The following is a 17,742-nucleotide window of genomic DNA, read 5'->3' as shown; positions in this document are numbered from 1 at the left end:
GCCAACCAGGACCTGGGATCCGCCCTCCGCTGCGTGACGACCCGGGACCCCTCCGACTGGAGTACGTTCCTGCCGTGGATCGAGTACGCCCACAACTCGCTGTCCTCCGCGGGCACAGGTCAGTCTCCCTTTGAGTCATCCCTGGGCTACCAACCCCCGCTGTTCCCTGCGCAGGAGGAGGAGCTCGCCGTCCCTTCGGTGCAGGACCACCTTTGCCGCTGCAGGAGGATATGGGGGGACACGAGGGCCGCGCTGCTCCGCATTGCTGAGCCGAACCGCCGCTTCGCAAACCGCCACCGGACCCCGGCTCCTGACTACCAGCCAAGTCAGATGGTTTGGCTCTCGTCCCGAGACCTGCCACTCAAGTCTTTGTTCCGCAAACTCACCCCCCGTTTTGTTGGTCCTTACAAGATCTTGTCCATCATTAACCCCTCGGTCGTTAAACTCCAGCTCGCCGCCATCATGCGCATTCACCCCTCCTTCCATGTCTCTCAGCTGAAGCCGGTGGTCTCCTGTCCCCTGTCTCCTCCTGCTCCAGAGCCTCCTCCTCCGCTGGTCATCGGTGACCACCCGGCCTACATTGTCCGCCAGCTGCTGGACACGTGTCCTCGTGGCCGTGGGCATCAGTACCTTGTGGACTGGGAGGGCTACGGCCCAGAGGAGCGCAACTGGGTCTCCCAGGGAATGATCCTGGACCCAGAACTCGTCCGTGACTTCCATCGACGCCACCCGGACAAGCCTGGGGGGCCTCCAGGAGGCGCCCGTCGAGGGGGGGGTCCTGTCACGATCGGGGCCCGAGCCTGCCTGATGAGGATCAATTAGCACGGCTGCAAGGGATTACCTCATCAAGCAGGCTCTATATCATCTGGCAGAGCCTGTCATCCGGCGTCGCAGTGTTAAACTGCTTTCCCAGGTACGACGTCTCGACCTGAAGCTCTGCTACCCGCTCTTGTTGACTTCCCTGTTCTAACCTCCCTCTCTTGTGCCCAAGGACATCCGTTCCAGTGTCACCCAGGATCTCCGCTCCAGCGTGCCTGTCTGGACCCCTGGTGCCTGACTACGGAGTTCCTGTTATCAACCCCGACACAGCCAGTGTCTACCGTCCTCTCCTACTGCACGAGGAGTGCACCTGCTCAAGGACCATCTCGTACTGCACAAGGAGTACACCTGTGCTACCCCCCCAAGAACATTCATCCCCTCCTGTTATACATTCCTACAGTTGATACTTGTCTGTTTGGGGGGAAACTATTAAAACACCCTAAACCGCTCCATTCTCTCTCCTCCTGTGTTCGCTATTGGGCTCCACCAGAACCCCATCCTCACAATAAGCTGAATGTCGAATGCAAAAACTATGGAATGTCGCTAAACACAAAGAAAACTAAAGTAATGATCATTGAAAAAACACCAGGAACTGTTTGTAAAATACAGGTGTATGGAGAAAAACTTGAACAAGTGAAGGAGTACATGTACCTTGGAAGCTGGATCAGTGAAGGTGGAAGAGCTAATATGGACATTAAGAGAAGAACCGGAATTGCAAAGGGCGCATTCTGGAACCATAAAGAATTATTGAGAAGAAACATAAGTTGGAAAACGAAGACCAGGATTTTGGAAACGTATGTTATGTCAGTCTTTTCATACGGAGCAGAAGCATGGACGGTGAATGAAGAGGCAAAGAGTGTAACCCTTCCCCCGGTCCTGTGGGACCAGCCGGCAACCCTCCCCCCGGTTCGGTTGGTCCAGGACTCAGACATTCACAACCCCCCTTTAATACACTTCACAATACAACATTGGCAACCGGTGGGCTGAGCCAGATGTGGCAGATCTGGCATCAGCTCACGCACCTAATTAACATTGTCATCTGCCATTTATGTTTGTTATGTTCGTTGTCTATGTTGTCGTTGTTGTTTCCATTTTGTTAGATTTGTGTTTCCCTGTCTGTGTTTAAAATTTGATGTAGCAAGAGCATAACCTTTGAAGTAAACAACATACAGAGACAAATGAATACATTTTTCCATACAATTCTGACCCTAGGAATTCAATGGAATGGTTATGTTTGACATTTGACAACATTTTGACTGTATTTCTGGACAAAAACAGCAAAAAATGCAAAATATGTGTGTATGACCAACTACCTTTTCAACACATAGGGTGAATATATGTTCACAATCAGTTTTTCTCTAATCATTTAAATGAAATGAAATGATTAAATAAAATCTTGTTGGGTTTATTTTTAACTCTTTATTGCACCAAAATCAAACATGAAAGATTATGTAAGTGTGATATAATTACAACTTGAACAATGAATACATTTACTTTTTCATGTCACTACCAACTTGCTGACCTAAACTACTCATCATCCTCATCGTCACTGAAGAGATCTTCTAATTCAATTTCTTCCATCTCTAGCTCTTCATCCTCATGCTCGTACTCTCCATCCACTTCACCCACAGACAAGTTATTGTTGGTGTAATCGGTCACCTTGTCAAGAGCTGCGTGCTCTTCTGACTCTGCTCTCTGAGCCAGTACCTCAACAAGAGAAGGAGGGAGGATGGGTCCAATTGCCCAGACCGGTTCCAACACCTCCTCTTCTCCTGTCTTCTCCCAGCCCATGCCTGGATCATGTGGTTTTGGGCTCTCGATTATTGCCTTGTCTGCTCTCTTATAGAAGGCGACTCTGTAGTTGGCTTGCTGGACATGTGGAATGAGACAGACCTTGGGGGGAGGCAGGCGTTCCAGGTCTACTTTTGACTTAGAGTCCAGGACTTTGTCAGCGCCGACCATCTTTCTCATCATTTTCACCCATACTGTGTCAACTGATGTCATCCGTGCTTGGCCATACATAATACATGTGAAGCTCTCCATCTCCTCTTAAAGCTCATCAGTGACCATCCAGTCTGCACCAAGGTGCCTGAAAGCTTTGTGGAGTTTAGGAGTCTTCTCCAGCTTCTTCAGGGGATTCACCTTGCCTTTGCCTTTAAAAGCGCTGGTACAGTCCTCTCCAGTAAAGACGTAGAATCCCAGAAGTGTGCTACAGTAGTCAGGGCCCAGTGATTCCGACAGTTCTGTCACATTTATCAGTGTGCGATGTTTGCCAGAGCCGTGGTCAAGGTAGATGGAGAGGTTGATCCTGCTGGCATGGTGGGGGAGGATCATCAGGATGTCTGTGTCAGGTGTCCTCACCACACTGGACTTGTACCCCCATTTGACAGCCTGGTGGAGGTACACGACAATCCGGCTGTCTGTCTCCTCCTGGTTGGATCGCAGTTCATAGATCTCAGAAGTCTGGACCTGTAACAATCAAACAAAGTAAATTAATACTACTACACATTTTAACAAATTAACATTTTAAGTTATGCAGTTTTTGTCATATGTATTAAGAGCCCAATTATGGTCTGCAATTGTATGTGTGTCACGCTTTTTCTGTCAACATACTTTTCCATTTGTTGATGTTAGGTCATAAGATCTTCCGTCAACACACACCACTGCTTTCATGCTCTTCTCAATCCGGGATGCTGCCTCATTGCTCCCCCAGACCCTGAGAAGCAGGTCACATAGCTGCTTCTTGTTAAGCTCATTGCCAAGGAATGACTTAAAGTCATAGGGCCTCCGGGTGTTTGGACCATCAATTATGCGCTTCTCAGAAGAGCCACGTCTGAGCCTCTCCTGGGCTTTGATGGAATCTGGCTGGTAGCAATCTGTAGAGAACACAAAATGGTGCTTGGCAACCATTTGGTCCAGGAGCTGCATGCAAATCCCTCCGAAGGTCGGTGGGAGGTTGGACATCATGTGGAAGAGAGCGTTGCCATCCTGTATGAAGAGGGCATCATTGGGGTAAGGTACGTCTTTGTCCCTGTCCTGCAGCAGATGGTGAAGGATAGTGGCCTTGTTGGTTTTAGCAAAATAGCCATCCGGAGAGCCAAGGGCATGAGGAACAGGTGAGAGGGGATACCGCATGAGTTCCTCAAGGTTGATGGGCATCTCCATAATTTGCGACTTAACGAGCAGCTGAAAGGCGAGATTGCTCTGCTCCTTGTACACAAAGAGCTGGAATGGAAAATAAGGAAATGAGGAAGGCATAAGGACGAGTAGCGAGATCTCTCCGTGGGAGGACAGGCAAGATGAAGAAGTCCCCGTCTTATCAGCTACACACAAAGGACTATGTCGGGCACTGCTGAAGTCGAGGATATTTATGAAAGGCGAGAATACTTCATACTTCATTTTGAGTTTTAACGAGACGGAAGACGACAGTGGTTTTGGTTGTCTGAGTAATAGCACAGCTCCAGGGCAACGGAACTCCCCCGTGTAGGAGAGAGCGACGGAAGCTGCCCCGTTTAGGAGAGAGCGACAGACAGCTCTCCTGTATGATATTTCATAAAGACCCCGGCTGTGAAGTGAGTGACCCACCATCACCACCACCACCACCACCATCACCACCACCACCACCATCACCACCATCATCATCATCATCACCACCACCACCAGCTAAGTACCTAGCTTAGCTTCAGTTTAGCCTAACCTGAAAAGACAGGAAATAAGGGAATATGCCGGGACTCGGCTCTCCCACAGAATGTACTAATTGCTTGAAGATGCGTATGAAGATTGTAAAGCTGGAGGCTCGGGTTTCTACCCTGTACCAAATACAGCAGAATGAGCAATTCCTTGACTCTATGCTTGAAGCTACTACAAATATAGCCAACAATACCATGATTGAAACCTGGCCTATGCTAGTAGCTACAGAACAGCACCACCCAAAAGACGGTCCTTGGCACAACCAAGGAGCTAGACCAAAGCAGTGGATCACGTCAAGGAAAAAAAGAGAAAAAAACGAACCAGGACCTCACCCCCGGTACCGCCAAGAAATAGTTTCAACCTACTCTCAGAAACATGCATATCAACACCCAAAGCAAAGAGACATAGAAGCGTGGCTAACGACGCTAACGAAGCAAACAGCGGGCGAAACGGAGCTCACGCTAACGACGCTAATAGCAAGAATACCGGAGCTCACGCTAACACTAGCGAAGCAAACAGCTGGCATGCCGGAGCTCACGCTAATGCTAGCGAAGCTAACAGCCGGCACATCGGAGCACACGCTAACGACGAGACGACGAGGAAAACAGAGCCACTAGCGACACGGCTAGCAAACACGACCCAGACCGAGCGAACGGCTAACAGCGAAGAGACTATCATGTGCCGAGAACGTCGCGGTAGCCAACGCCGAAGGTACGGGACCAGCGTTAACATGCCGGCTATTGAGAAGGCTAACGAGGCTTCACCAAGGCCACAGGACTGTGGAAAGAACCAGCAGACTAGGCCTAGCCCAAAAACAAACGGCCCCAAAACTGTTGGAAAGAAAAATGCTAACCTCACACAGAAAATAGACTGTATACTGATTGGAGATTCCACAACAAGGTATGTGGAGATGGCAAACACAGAAAATATCTGTCTAGACAATACATCTGTCAAAGAGCTGGGCGAAAAACTTCCAACACTAATCAGACCGGGAATAACAAAAATTGTCATTCACTCTGGATCGTTTGACATCCTGCGAAAGAAGACTGGCACAGAGACTTTGAAAGACGATTTCACACGTTTAATGAACACACTAGACAAACATCAGTCTGTGTCCATCAGTGGACCAATTGCATGCTTTCGCAGAGGACAGGAAGCATTCAGTCGACTCCTAAATTTTAATTCATGGTTAGGGGCTGCATGTCTCGTACACAACCTGAAATTCATTGACAACTTCAATGTTTTCTGGAATAACCCAGAACGTTTTCAAAGAAATGGCTTCTTCCCAAATCGCTTAGGTTCAAAGCTCCTATCAGCAAACATGCGTCATGCCTTGATGGCCTCCAAGCTCATACCAGCACGAGAGATAGTCATGAAGGACACAATCTCACCACGGATTACAGCAGCACAAGACGTCCTGTCCCCCCCCCCCCCATATCACACAAGGCCATCTCGTCTGATCAAATGTCCCCGAAAGCACAGTACAGTCAGTACGGTACAGAATAGCACAATTGCCATGCCATCTCTCAAAACATACAAGTAATCCTAACCAGCCAATGGCATGGTGAAAAATATACACCATCAATGCGTTTACCTGCTATTAACCTCAGGGCCATCACGGTCAAGCCAAAGCAGACCTCCTCTAAAGAAGTCCAACAAATAAAATTAGCTTTCCTAAATGTCAGATCACTGAATAATAAAACTTTCTTAGTAAATGATCTGATTAAAGAAAATAACTTAGATTGCATCTGCCTAGTAGAGACATGGCTAAATAATGACACAGCTACATCAATAATGATAGAAGCTTGTCCACCAGACTATAACTTTTTTCAAATACCCAGAAAAAATAAAAGGGGCGGAGGAGTTGCAGCAATCTTCTCCTCAAAACTCTTGTTTAGAATCACAGAACTAGGCGAGTTCATGTCAATGGAATATCTTGCCATTGAACTAAAAACAGAATCAACTATTATTGTCACAATATACCGCCCGCCTAGACACTCACCAGTATTTATACAGGAGCTCTCTGAACTGATCTCACTATGTGTTACCGGATATGATAAGGTGATCCTAAATGGAGACCTGAACAGTCATTTTAATAAGAAAACAGACTCCAAAACTATGGAACTAAAAAATCTACTGGATAGCTTTGACCTGAATGAATGAATGAATGAAAACTTTATTAACAGATTGCAGAATGGATACAGTACAGTACGGCTCAATACATACAATTGTTAAGGGGATGCAGACCAGAGAAAGACTTTCGTCTTGTTTACATCAGGGTCCCCCATTTTCAATTCATCGTAACATATATGACATACAGATAGACAGTACTGCTACATCTATACATTTATGACATACCAGATTTGCAATTACAGTACTGTTTGTGATACAAAAAGAGTCCAGAAAGAAAAGAGTATATACATTAGGCGTAGAAACTGTACCTAATACAGCATATAACAAATGCAACTCACCGGCTTGGGAATACACTAGACTTAGTTATAACAACAACTGGGCTAAGCATAACAAATATCTCAATAACTGAATTACCTCTCTCCGACCATCACTGTATATTTTTTGATACTCAAATAACCCTTACTAAAACAAAAAAAGAAATCATAGTTAAAAAGAGGCTCCTAAACGACAAAGCTGAATCAAAGTTCATTGATCTTATCAGACTACATGAACCTGCACACAATCATGACAGCTCTCTAAATGAAATGGTAGAAAATCTCAATGATGCAATGTCATCTATATTAAATTCTGTCGCCCCATTAAAAACGAAAAAGAAGAAAACTAGAGCCTCGCCCTGGTTAAACTATAATACGGTCAACGAAGAAAAAAGGAAATGTCGTGCAGCGGAGCGAAAATGGAGAAAAACAAAAACCACCATATGCTGTGATATATACAAAGATGCTTTAACTGCTTATAATAAAACCATCCGCTTAGCAAGGAAAGATTACTTCTCTAAAATCATTACAGAAAATGCTGGAAACTCCAGAATCCTCTTTTCCACTATTAATGTACTACTCAACACTGCCCCTACACCTCCTCAGTCATCAACGGTTAAGTGTGAAGAACTTGCACTATTCTTTAACAACAAAATAACCTTGATCAGGGCCAGCATTACTCATGATGGAAATAAAGTTGATTGCGGCAAACCGTGCAATGTAACCATGAGAAGTTTCACATGCATCACATTAGATGTACTCTGCAAAACTGTCTCAGAATGTAACTACTCCACCTCAGACATTGACCCTATACCTACAGCTTTCTTCAAACGGGTATTTAATAGTGTTTCAAGCCCTGTGCTAGATATCATAAACACTTCCCTTAGGACTGGTATTTTCCCGGATGCCTTTAAAACAGCAGTTGTAAAGCCATTACTAAAAAAACCTAACTTGGATAGTAATGAAATGGCAAATTATCGTCCAATATCCAACCTACCATTCATTAGTAAAGTACTTGAAAAGATAGTTTCAGTTCAAATAAATTCCTTTCTTGAAGAAAACAACATCTTAGAAGAATTTCAGTCAGGATTCAGAAAACATCATAGCACTGAAACTGCCCTCACCAAAATAATCAGTGACCTCAGACTAAACTCTGACGAGAATAAGATCTCCATCCTTATCCTGTTAGATCTCAGTGCAGCATTTGATACAATCGATCACGATATTCTAATCGATCGTCTTGAAAACCATGTCGGTTTCTCAGACCATGTGCTAGGCTGGTTTAAAACATACATCAGAGGGAGGAAATTCTATGTTAAACTAGGAGATCACATGTCTGATATATACGACAACAACTATGGAGTTGCACAAGGGAGTTGCTTAGGTCCTTTACTCTTCTCCCTTTACATGTTACCGCTGGGTGATATTATCAGAGAACATAATGTAGATTTCCATAGCTATGCGGATGATACACAACTGTACATATCTGCTGAACCAAATGATACAGCGATTAGCTCCATTACAGACTGCTTACTGGCAATAAATAAATGGATGAGTAAGAACTTCCTGAAACTAAACGAGAACAAAATTGAAATTCTAATTATCGGCTCCAAAACTAAAAAAGAAACATTAATAAAGAACCTGGGGGGACTAACCCCTTGGATCAAATCTGAGGTCACTAGTCTTGGGGTTGTCATAGATTCAGAACTGAATTTCAATTCTCATATTAGCAAAGTGACGAAAACATCGTTCTTCCATCTATATATAGCAAAAGTACGACCATTTATTAATCAGAACGATGCTGAGAAGCTAATTCATGCATTCATATCTAGCCGGTTAGACTACTGTAATGCACTTTTCACAGGTCTCCCTAAGAAAACCACAGAGAGGCTTCAGCTAATCCAAAACTCTGCAGCCCGACTGCTAACTAGAACCAAAAGGAGAGAGCACATTAGTCCAGTCTTAGCCGCTTTACACTGGCTTCCTGTAACATTTAGAATTGACTTTAAGGTCCTTCTCCTTACATACAAAGCTCTAAATGGACAGGGACCTAGCTACATCGCCAACACTCTAATAAATTACACACCAGCAAGAACACTGCGATCATCAGCTGCTGGACTACTAGAGGCTCCCAGAAGCAGTCAAAAGAGGATCGGTAATGCAGCCTTTATCAACTATGCCCCAAAACTATGGAACAAACTACCCCAAAACATCAGGGAAGCCAACTCGCTAGACATCTTTAAAAGACAGCTTAAAACCTATCTCTTTGCTCAGGCATTTCACTGATAGATATCTGCTACCACCTAGTGGCAAGAGGAAACATCAGGGATATCCTGACACAACTTGTATTTATTCTTACCCTGCCTACTCTTTTACACTGCCTATCAAATTCACGTGTCGGTTATTGCACTTTTTACTTCTTACTGATGACTATTTTTAAACTGAATCATTTTAAACTATTCTTATTATTTGCTATGCTCGCTCATGCCTGTATTTTTTATGTCCGTCGGTTATTGCACTTTTTAATTACTGAATAGAGAGCCTATTAGGATGCTAGATCCTAATGTGAAACACTATGCTTATGGCAGATCAATCAGCATGGATTGTCTGTAAACTTTAATACGTGGCAGTTTGGTTTGTTAGAACAGACTGTAATCTTATGCTTATGGCAGATCAATCAGCATGGATTGTCTGTAAACTTTAATACATGGCAGTTTGGTTTGTTAGAACAGACTGTAATCTTCACTTGCTTATGGCAGATCAATCAGCATGGATTGTCTGTAAACTTTCACTTGCTTATGGCAGATCAATCAGCATGGATTGTCTGTAAACTTTATGCATTGTTGTCACTTGCCATATCTTACTATGCTCGCTCATGCCTGTATTTTTTATGTCCGTTCTATTTTATAATTTTTATTTTATTTTTATTTTACTATTTTTAAACTGAATCATTTTAAACTATTTTTACTATTTGTGTTACTGAAAACTGTAAGCGGAGAGCCTATTGGGATGCTAGATCCTAATGTGAAACACTGTGATTCTACCTGTCTATCTTTTTATGCTCGCTTATGCCTGTATTTTTTACTGTTGTGAAGCACTTTGAACTGCAACCTCTGTATGAAAAGTGCTATACAAATAAAGTTATTATTATTATTATTATAAATACAACAGAGTTTTACGGTTTCATTCCTTACTGAATAATGTTTTTGTGTAATGAAATATGCAAATGGTAAAAGTAAAATCAATATCCACCTTCCCCTGCGCAGATGTAAGTTTGACCCTCTTGCTGCAGTAATCAGTAGTAAGGAGATAGCCAGTTTTATCCAAAGGCAAGCCTTCTAATGCCAATGGTATTTGGACACAAATATCCTTCATGCGGTATGGTGAGGTGGCTGTTTCGCAGAGTCTCATATCACGAACACTGTGTAGATACGATAGCTTCTCGCTTCCCCCCCCCCCCCTTGCATTTGCTGAGCGTGATAAAATTACCATACTCAGAAGTTGAGACATGTAAAATACATGTTATCGATCTAATCCTCTTTGGAGGCACTTCAGCTGTGTTACAATGTTTCCTTTTTCCCATTGTCAGCAGTTTATGAAGTAATCAGCCTGAATAAAGAAATTAGAAACATTAGATAGCTACCAACACTCTGAGGAGGACCAAATGATGAAGTATACAATGTTTCCATTTTCCTATGGTTAGTATGAGTAATCAAACTGAAAATAAAGACAAACATTATCTAGCTACTAACTTAGCTATCTACCAACACTATAGTCAAGAATACAATGTTTTTTCCTTTTCCCTATTGTTAGTAGTGAGTAATCAGCCTGAAAATGCTGAAAAACATTAGCTAGCTATCAACTCAGCTAGCAACCAACTTAGCTAGCTACCAACACTATAGTCAAGAACAAGAATACAATGTTTTTTCCTTTTCCCTATTGTTAGTAGTGAGTAATCAGCCTGAAAATGCTGAAAAACATTAGCTAGCTATCAACTCAGCTAGCTACCAACTTAGCTAGCTACCAATTTAGCTAGCTACCAACACTACTTAGTCAAGATTACAGATGTGATTTCTGTAGACCTTTTGTTGAAGAATTACTTGTATATGACTATTAGGTATATCTTAATAATAGTTAATAATAATAATTAATAATACTTATTAAGAAAATCCTTGAGATTGTTCCCAAAGAAAGCAGTGCAGGTAGCCAGGTACCAGGTAACCAACGGCAACCAACTGTCCAACCAATTGCAGAGCCTTGGTCACCAACATCATCAGCTTGGTACCCAATATTATCCAAAAATAAACACTTCTAAAGTATTAGAAAAAACTGATTGTGAACGAATATTCACTATGCGCTTTAAAAATTTAAAGGGTAGTTGGTCATACACATATTTTTGGCAATTTCTTGCTGTTTTTGTCCAGAAATACAGTCAAACTGTTGTCAAATGTCAACAATAACCATCCCATTGAATTCCTAGGATCAAAATTGTGTGGGAAAATGTATACATTTCGCTCTGTAAGTTGTCTACTTCAAAAGTTATGCCTCTTCTACATTCTATTTACATTTTTCGATTTTTGGTTTAGGTGCTATAAGGGGTTAAAACTAGCCTTTGGGACATTATTTCAGCTTGGTACCCAATATAATCTTAAAATAAACACTTGGAGGATTGAAAAAAAACTGATTGTCAACAAATATTCACTCTATGCGTTTGAAAAATGTAAAAGTAGTTGGTCAGACACACATCTTTTGCATCTTTTTACTGTTTTTGTCCAGAAATACAGTCAAAATGTTGTCAATTGTCAATAATAACAATTCCATTGAATTCCTAGGGTCAGAATTGTATGGAAAAATTTATTCATTTGTGTCTGTATGTTGTTTACTTCAAAGGTTATGCCTCTTGCTACATCAAATTTTTATGTTTCGGTTTTGGGTTAGGTGCAATAAAGGGTTAAAAATGGAGCATTTCAGACATTATTTCAGCTTGGCACCTGGCAGATTCTGAAAGTAGACACTTTAAGGATTAAGAAAAATCAGGTGGCATAAAAAGTTCCGGGGGGTGCGCGTGGACCCCTATTTCCATCTAGACTAATCATTCATTTATTTATTGTCACACAGAGCAGAAGAATTTTGCCAAAACAAACCAATAGTATCCAGCTGCAGAACGGCAGACCTGCCAAACACACAAACCGAAATTAAATTTTTTATAAAAAAAATTTTGAATCCCAATTTCTCACATTACATTCACTCTGAATGTTGACGTTATCCAGGTGAAAAGTTAACTTCATTCAAGCGAGGCATTGCAATCCTTGACATAAATCATTTGATGTATAATTAAATCAAAGGAAATGCGTTTGGGTCTGAGAGTGTGGCTGGTCTGCCGTTCTGCAGCTGAATACTATTCTCCACTTGCACAACCTGAAATTAGGCACTTCCGGCTGACTTCCGGTTGCCAATGGTACTTCCTGTCCCATCCAAATACATTGGTTTTAGCTACTTTTCTCCCCTTATTTAAACAACTTTGTCGTCACAGAGAGGCAATGAAACGTTTGTATTATTATAGTATAGAATGTATTTAATAAGCAAACGTTTGTCAGCAGGGTTTTTGGGCTGTATTTCATGTAAAAACGTTTACTGTTAGTTTCCTTGCTCAGCCAGCATTAGCCTTCATTAGCTAACAGAAGCTAGTGGTTAAACAGGCCGGATTAGCTTTGAGCTAACTATCTTTCCCGACCCATGTATTCATTCCATTCTAAACATAACGTTAGTTTACAAAACATGACCTGTCTATATAACGTTGAGGAACAAATTATAAGTGTGTGGGTATGTTGTTGGGGGTGGAAGGTTTGTCCAGAAGACCACTAATCAGCTGAAGCCTGATGCGGTTCCCTCGGTCTTCGACAGACAGACCGGCGCAGGCTCCCGGGAGCGATGGCTAACTAGTTAGCACCAGCCGAGGACCGGCGTTAGCTGCCGGGAGCGATGGCTAGCTAGTTAGCACCAGCCGGGGACCTGGAGCGATGGCTAGCTAGTTAGCACCAGTCGGGGACCGGCGTTAGCTGCCGGGAGCGATGGCTAGCTAGTTAGCACCAGCCGGGGACCTGGAGCGATGGCTAGCTAGTTAGCACCAGTCGGGGACCGGCGTTAGCTGCCGGGAGCGATGGCTAGCTAGTTAGCACCAGCCGGGGACCTGGAGCGATGGCTAGCTAGTTAGCACCAGCCAGGGACCGGGAGCGATGGCTAGCTAGTTAGCACCAGTCGGGGACCGGCGTCAGCTGCCGGGAGCGATGGCTAGCTAGTTAGCACCAGCCGGGGACCTGGAGCCATGGCTAGCTAGTTAGCACCAGTCGGGGACCGGCGTTAGCTGCCGGGAGCGATGGCTAGCTAGTTAGCACCAGCCGGGGACTGGCGTCAGCTCCCGGGAGCGATGGCTAGCTAGTTAGCACCAGCCGGGGACCGGGAGCGATGGCTAGCTAGTTAGCACCAGTCGGGGACCGGCGTCAGCTGCCGGGAGCGATGGCTAGCTAGTTAGCACCAGTCGGGGACCGGCGTTAGCTGCCGGGAGCGATGGCTAGCTAGTTAGCACCAGCCGGGGACCAACCGACTGGTGCTAACTAGCTAGCCATCACTCCTGGGAGCTGACGCCGGTCCCCGGCTGGTGCTAACTAGCTAGCCATCGCTCCCGGCAGCTAACGCCGGTCCCCGACTGGTGCTAACTAGCTAGCCATCGCTCCAGGTCCCCGGCTGGTGCTAACTAGCTAGCCATCGCTCCCGGCAGCTAACGCCGGTCCTCGGCTGGTGCTAACTAGCTAGCCATCGCTCCCGGGAGCCTGCGCCGGTCTGTCTGTCGAAGACCGAGGGAACCGCATCAGGCTTCAGCTGATTAGTGGTCTTCTGGACAAACCTTCCACCCCCAACAACATAATCCGAGGCAATGAAGTGTTCGCTGGAGATCTTCATTCCCTGTCCAACAGGCTGATCGCGCCGCCTGAGTGCAGCCAGCCTGAGTGCAGCTAACAGTAGCTAGTGTCTGTAACTGTGATGCATTTTCTGTTTGCAGTCCAATGTTCACCAAAACACACACCCACACACGTATAATTTGTTCCTCAATGTTATATAGACAGGTCATGTTTTGTAAACTAACGTTATGTTTAGAATGGAATGAATACATGGGTCGGGAAAGATAGTTAGCTCAAAGCTAATCCGGCCTGTTTAACCACTAGCTTCTGTTAGCTAATGAAGGCTAATGCTGGCTGAGCAAGGAAACTAACAGTAAACGTTTTTACATGAAATACAGCCCAAAAACCCTGCTGACAAACGTTTGCTTATTAAATACATTCTGTACTATAATAATACAAACGTTTCATTGCCTCTCTGTGACGACAAAGTTGTTTAAATAAGGGGAGAAAAGTAGCTAAAACCAATGTATTTGGATGGGACAGGAAGTACCATTGGCAACCGGAAGTCAGCCGGAAGTGCCTACTTTCAGGTTGTGCAAGTGGAGAATTGGTTTGTTTTGGCAAAATTCTTCTGCTCTGTGTGACAATAAATAAATTAATGATGATATGCAATTTAAAACCAAAACTAAGGCCTCAGCATGAGTTTAAGACGTGAACATGGTCATGTTTGTTGAATAAAAAATTAAAATAAAAAAAAAAAAAAAAAAAATAAAGATTATTTTTAATTTGTTTTGATCTGATCGGGAAAGATCGGTATCGGTAGATACTCAAAATCACATGATCGGGATCGGATCGGGAGCAAAAAAACGTGATCGGGACATCCCTACTAATTAGTTTGTATATTAAGTGTCTGGACCAGCAGAGACTTGCTGGTTCATTGTCTAAATGTTACCTGTGTTTGTCAGTCATGTATCCTGTCTTGTGAGTAAAACATGGTGACCAGGTGTCCCCCTTTTGGTTGTACTGTCCCACCATTTGACCGAACGTCCCACATATTGAGAGGATGTCCCTCTTTTTGAAGCAAAAAAAAAACATTGGTCTCGGTGAAGACCATGTTATTCTAATAAAAAAAATTACATTATCTATCTGTCCCACTTTGTCCCACGTTGTCCCACCAAAATCTTACTTTGTCCTGCTTTTGGACTTTTTGCATCTGGTCACCCTATATACATCATGTACCAGGAGAGAGAGCATTACAGACCACAGGACTCCATGGTGATAATAACTTTATTTGTATAATAATAACTTTATTTGTATAGCAACTATCATACAGGGGATTGCAGTTCAAAGTGCTTTACATCAGTAAGAAATAAGACATAAAATCTGTGTAAAACAAGCAGCAAGAGCAAAGCATAAAGTGGGATAAAATAATGCAGATATATTAATCAAATCATATCAGAACCTCACGTTCCAATAGGCTTCTTGAATCTGTTACAAAACATGATACAGGTTATAGTATGCACCCAGCGGATAGTGGGGCGTAAAGATAAAAGTAAAAATAAGTAAAATAATAGCAAGGGTAACATTTCCCATTAGGATCTAACATCCCAACAGGCCACCTTGTTTATGATTCAGTTTTAGTAGAATGTAAAAGACACAAATGATGAAATGAGCACATAAAGTGCAGACATACTATAAAATCACAGTTAATTTACAGTGCAATAAAATAGTTCTGGATTACTGTTACTGTACAGTTCAAAGTCGTCTTTACCTTCTGTTTGGTATCCAGAGTTTAAAACCTGACAGTGATGTCCTCAGTGCTGTCCTGCTGTATTCTATACATCATGTACCAGGAGAGAGAGCATTACACGTTTTGCTGAGGGAGGGAATACAAGCTTTGTGGTGCAACTTAAATTGATTCACTGAATCCTCATCAGGACTCTGTGTATTTGCTGCACGCCACACGACTTGCTCTTCCGTCTGCCAGCGTTTGCACAGACCGCTGTCCTCGTACGACGAGTCAGACGCGGTGATCAATCTGGTGCTGTAACAGTTGAGTTGATGAAAAACAGGAATAATAATAATAATAATAATAATGTGAATATCTACAACCTGCTCTTCTCCCAGATGGTGCGTTCACAATTTTAATAATAAAATCTGCTTTTGTGTTATTTAAAAAATGACAATAACCTTTCCCTCTCTAATCCCTTGACTTACGACCCTGTACACCTGCGATGTACAGCTGAAATCCCTGACTCCTGATAACATATTAAGATTATATCTGGGATATGGTTCTTTAATAAATAGTTTAGATGAGTGTATCCGTTTAATTTCATCTGCCGTCCCTGAATGCAAGGATTACGGGGGAACAGTTGGTTGTGTGCAGCACATAGAGTACATGCAAACATCTGTACAACGATTCATCAGAGAGAATTATGTCTGGCTGACTGGAGGCTCTGCGTATGTGTATATTTCAACATCCATGTGTCCTAAATGACAGGAATGAAAAATAAATATTGGAAGGGGTATTAATTGGTTTATGCCACGAGCATGTGCTGTATATTGATGACCCACCACTATGGGGGTGTAGAGGACTGGGTGGAGAGGCTAGAGTAGGCTGGGTGGAGAGGCTACAGTAGACTGGGTGGAGAGGCTACAGTAGGCTGGGTGTAGAGGCTACAGTAGGCTGGGTGTAGAGGCTACAGTAGGCTGGGTGTAGAGGCTACAGTAGGCTAGGTGTAGAGGCTACAGTAGGCTGGGTGTAGAGGCTACAGTAGGCTGGGTGTAGAGGCTACAGTAGGCTGGGTGTAGAGGCTACAGTAGGCTGGGTGGAGAGGCTAGAGTAGGCTGGGTGGAGAGGCTACAGTAGACTGGGTGTAGAGGCTACAGTAGGCTGGGTGTAGAGGCTACAGTAGGCTGGGTGTAGAGGCTACAGTAGGCTGGGTGGAGAGGCTAGAGTAGGCTGGGTGGAGAGGCTACAGTAGGTTGGGTGTAGAGGCTACAGTAGGTTGGGTGTAGAGGCTACAGTAGGCTGGGTGGAGATGCTACAGTAGGCTGGGTGTAGAGGCTACAGTAGGCTGGGTGTAGAGGCTACAGTAGGCTGGGTGGAGAGGCTACAGTAGGCTGGGTGTAGAGGCTACAGTAGGCTGGGTGGAGAGGCTACAGTAGGCTGGGTGTAGAGGCTACAGTAGGCTGGGTGGAGAGGCTATAGTAGGCTGGGTGTAGAGGCTACAGTAGGCTGGGTGGAGAGGCTACAGTAGGCTGGGTGGAGAGGCTACAGTAGGCTGGGTGGAGAGGCTACAGTAGGCTGGGTGTAGAGGCTACAGTAGGCTGGGTGTAGAGGCTACAGTAGGCTGGGTGGAGAGGCTACAGTAGGCTGGGTGTAGAGGCTACAGTAGGCTGGGTGTAGAGGCTACAGTAGGCTGGGTGGAGAGGCTACAGTAGGCTGGGTGGAGAGGCTACAGTAGGCTGGGTGTAGAGGCTACAGTAGGCTGGGTGGAGAGGCTACAGTAGGCTGGGTGTAGAGGCTATAGTAGGCTGGGTGGAGATGCTACAGTAGGCTGGGTGTAGAGGCTACAGTAGGCTGGGTGTAGAGGCTATAGTAGGCTGGGTGGAGATGCTACAGTAGGCTGGGTGGAGAGGCTACAGTAGGCTGGGTGGAGATGCTACAGTAGGCTGGGTGTAGAGGCTACAGTAGGCTGGGTGGAGATGCTACAGTAGGCTGGGTGTAGAGGCTACAGTAGGCTGGGTGTAGAGGCTACAGTAGGCTGGGTGGAGATGCTACAGTAGGCTGGGTGTAGAGGCTACAGTAGGCTGGGTGGAGAGGCTACAGTAGGCTGGGTGTAGAGGCTACAGTAGACTGGGTTCAGTAGGCTGGGTTCAGTAGA

The sequence above is a fragment of the Notolepis coatsorum genome, assembly GCF_963971535.1.
Source record: "Notolepis coatsorum genome assembly, chromosome: 10".
NCBI lineage: Eukaryota > Metazoa > Chordata > Actinopteri > Aulopiformes > Paralepididae > Notolepis > Notolepis coatsorum.
This window is presented reverse-complemented; position numbering follows the sequence as displayed.